We start from the raw sequence: 4,394 nt of genomic DNA, 5'->3' as shown, positions 1-4,394 counted from the left end.
TACTCTCAAAATTTCACTTTTGAAGGCCTCCCACTTACCAAGTAAACCTTTGCCAGAAAACAACCTATCCCAATCAAGACTTGCCACATCCTTTTTGATGCCATCAGAATTAGCATTTCTCTAATTTAGAATCTCAACCAGAAGACCAGACTTATCCTTATCCATAACTATATTGAAACTAATGTAATTATGATCACTTGTTCCAAAGTGTTCCCCTACACACACTTCTGTCACCTACCTAGTCTTGTTCCCTAAAAGGAGATCCAGTATCACACTGTCTCTAGTTGGGACTTCTATATATTGATTAAATAAACTTCCCTGAACACACTTGACAATTTCTATCCCCTCCAGTCCTTTAATTGTATGGAAGTCCCAGGCAACATGTGGAAAGTTAAAATCAAAACTTGTGTTTCTTACAACAGTCTACTGTCTCCCTACAAATTTGCTCCCCAAAATCCCACTGACTATTTGTGTGTGTGTGTGTGTGTGTGGGGGGGGGGGGCTCTGTAATATCATCCAAATAATGTGGTTGCCTCTTTCTAATTCTTCAGTCCATACATATAGCCTCAGCAAACGGGCCCTCCAGCCTGACTGCCTTGAGTACTGCTGTTTCATTTTCCCTGATGTGTAATGCCTACCCCTTTAATATATCCCCCTCTATCACATCAAAAACAACGGAACCCTGGAACATTGAGCTGCCAATCCTGCCCCTCCTGCAATGAAGTCTCTAATGGCGACAATATCATAATTCCATGAGCTGGTTCATGCTCTAAGCTCACCTGCCTTGTCTACAATATTCCTTGTATTGAAATGGGCACAGCTTAGAACATTAGTCACACTATGCTCAGCTATCAGTTCCCGTTTTTATGCGCAGGCTTAACATCTACTTTCCTCACAACCATTCTATTGGAGCCCCATCGCCCTGCATCTCTCGTTTAAGTCTCCCAGAGCAGCACTAGATATTGGTCCCCCTCCAGTTCGGGTGCAAACTGTCACATTTGTACATGTCCCACCTTTTCTAATGATCCAAAAATCTGAAGCCTTCCTTCCTGTACCATCTCCTTTAGGATCTCAGCACCCTTCTTGCCTGTGTCATTTGTCTGATGGAATGGATCAGTGCTTGCTGAAGAACATTGGCTGCTGGCAGAGGAGTGATAGCAGTCAGTGGTCAATGGAAAATACAAGACAAGAAGATATAAAATGTGTTCCCCAAGAAACAAATGCATGCTCACTTGTACAAAATCACTGCCATGTTATTGTCATGTTAACCATTCAGTCATAGTTTTTCAAAGGTTCATCCTGCAATTTAGGGACTTGCCAGTATAAATCTGCTCAGAACTACACAATGTGCCCCTTTATTTATATGTTAATCATTTGGATGATGGAACTGATGGATTTGTTGAAAAGTTTGCAGATGATATGAAAATAGTTGGAGGCGCAGGTAATTTTGAGTAAATAGAGAGACTACAGAAGGATTTAGACATTTTCGGAGAATGAGCAAAGAAATGGCAGATGGAACACAATGTCAGGATGTGTATGGTCGTGCACTTGCAATGTTGGCATTTATTTCAAGGGGAATAGAAAACAAAAGCAAGGAGGTAATGCGGAGCCTTTATAAGACACTGGTCAGGCCACTCTTGGGAGTATTATCAAGAGTTTTGGGCCCCATATCTCGGAAAGGATGTGTTGTCTTTAGAGAGAGTCCAGAGGATGTTCACAAGGATGATTCCCGGAATAAAGGGGTTAACATATATGAGGAGTGTTTGGCAGCTTGGGCCTCTACTCACTGGAATTTAGAAGAATGCGGGGGGGGGGGGCATCTCATTGAAACCTACCGAATGTTGAAAGGTCTAGATAGGGTGGATGTGGAGAGGATGTTTCCTCTGGTGGGGGTATCTAGAACTAGAGGGCATAGACTCAAAATTGAGGGGCGACCTTTTAGAACAGAGGTAAGGAGGAATTTTTTTAGCCAAAGAGTAGTGAATCTGTGGAATGCTCTGTTACATACTGTAGTGGACGCAAAGTCCATGGATATATTCAAAGAGAAAGTTGATAGTTTCCTGATTGGCTGGGGCAGTAAAGGATATGGTCAAAAGGTGAGAAGGCAGGTGTCTGGGGTTGAGTGGGATCTGGGATCAGCCATGATGGAATGGAGGAGCAGACTCAAGGGGCAGAATTCTGTTCCTATGTCTTATGGTCTTACGAAAGCAAGACTGTATTGTTGAGACTTCATAAAAACTCTGGTGAAGCCTTATTTAGACTATTGTGGGCAGTTTTGGGCCCCTTATCTTAGAAAGGATGTGCTGAAAGCGGAGAGGGTTCAAAGCAGGTTCATGAAAATGATTCCAGGATTGAATGGCTTGTCAGATAAAGAGCGCTTGATGGCTCTGGGCCTGTATGTGCTGGAATTCAGAAGAATGAGGGTGACTTCATTGAAACCCATCGAATAGTGAAAGGCCTTGATAGAGTGGATGTGGACAGGATGCTTCCTGTGGAGGGAGAATCTAAGACCCAAGGACGCAGTCTCAGAATAGAGGGCATTCTTTTAGAACAGAGATGAGGAAGAATTTTTTTTAGCGAATGAGTGGTGAATTTGTGAAATTCTTTGCCACAGGCACCTGTGGAGGCCAAGTCTTATGTATATTTAAAACAGAGATTGATAGATTCTTGATTGGTCAAGGAATGATGGGATACGGGGAGAAGGCAGAATATAGGGGCTGAGAGGAAAATTGGATCAGCCATGATGAAATGGTGGAGCAGGCTCGATAGGCCAAATGGCCTAATTCTGTTCCTATGTCTTATGGCCTTCTGGTCTATACTGTAACTACCGTATGTTCAAAGTTACTTTTTAATAATCGCATGATTTTATTTAAAAACATAGAAAACCTACAGCACAATGTGGGCTCTTCGGCCCACAAAGCTGTGCCGAAAATGTCCTTATCTTAGAACTACCTAGGCTTATCCATAGCCCTCTATTTTTTCTAAGCTCCATGTACTTATTCAGGAGTCTCTTAAAAGACCCTGTCGTTTCCGCCTCCACTGTCGATGCCGGCAGCCACGCACTCACCACTCCCTGCGCAAAAAAACCTACCCCTGACATCTCCTCTGTACCTACTTCCAAGCACCTTAAAACTGTGCCCTCTTGTGCCGGCCTTTTCAGCCCTGAGAAAAAGCCTCTGACTATCCACACAATCAATGCCTCTCATTATCTTGTACACCTCTATCAGGTCACCTCTCATCCTCCGTCGCTCCAAGGAGAAAAGGCCAAGTTCACTCAACCTATTTTCAAAAGGCATGCTCCCCAATCCAGGCAACATCCTTGTAAATCTCCTCTGCACGCTTTCTATGGTTTCCACATCCTTCCTATAGTGAGGCGACCAGAACTGAGCACAGTACTCCAAGTGGGGTCTGACCAGGGTCCTATATAGCTGCAACATTACCTCTCGGCACTTAAACTCAATCCCACGATTGATGAAGGCCAATGCACGGTATGCCTTCTAAACAACAGATTCAACCTGCGTAGTGAGTGTCCTATGGACTCAGACCACAAGATCCCTCTGATCCTCCACACTGCCAAGAATCTTACCATTAATGCTGTATTCTGCCATCTTATTTGACCCACCAAAATGAGCCACCTCACACCTACCTGGGTTGAACTCCATCTGCCACTTCTCAGCCCAGTTTTGCATCCTATCAATGTCCCTCTGTAACCTCTGACAGCCCTCCACACTATCTAAAGTCTCTAAAGTTGACATGAAAAAAAATCCGACCTCTCCTGCAACCTCTACTTCTTGTCGCATTACTGAATTGTGTTCACCTCCTCCACTCTGGAATTCTCGCGTGTTTAAAGAGTACACACTGGAATTTTGTGCTTCCGATGTATGCACGATTCTTTCCTTTCCTGCTATACCACAGGGTTAAAGTCGTGCTTGACCCTTTGCCCATGTGGTTTATGGTTAATGTTCGAAGGTGCCTGTTTGGTCGATGAGATGCTTTTTCAAGCCGATTAGCTTTATTGATGCCACGTAGAAAACAGAAGATATAGATGGAATTGGGACGGAAAATCAAAGGAACAGGCAACTTCAATGTGGATTGTTCTGAGTTTTTAAGATTTTAATCCAACCTTCGGCAAGTTCTGCAAGCGCAGAGCAAATCACTTTCGAGAAGTTCTTGAAATCTTCCTTGATGACGAGTATGTTTAACTTAGTTTAATACGTGGGTTAATATTACGCTTTTGCGTTTATCTGATAGAAACAAGGTACATACTGTACTGCAGTCTTTTTCAAATGAATCCTGATAAAAAAAACAACGCGCTTATAAAGGGGGAAATTATTTTCCTCTACCCTGCTGCAATGCGAAACGGCATCTCTGTTCACTGTATCTGCACAAAGTCA

This window comes from Mobula birostris, chromosome 2 (assembly GCF_030028105.1).
Source record: "Mobula birostris isolate sMobBir1 chromosome 2, sMobBir1.hap1, whole genome shotgun sequence".
NCBI classification, from domain to species: Eukaryota; Metazoa; Chordata; class Chondrichthyes; order Myliobatiformes; family Myliobatidae; genus Mobula; species Mobula birostris.
The sequence above is the reverse complement of the archived record's forward strand: the minus strand, read 5'-3'. Positions refer to the sequence as shown.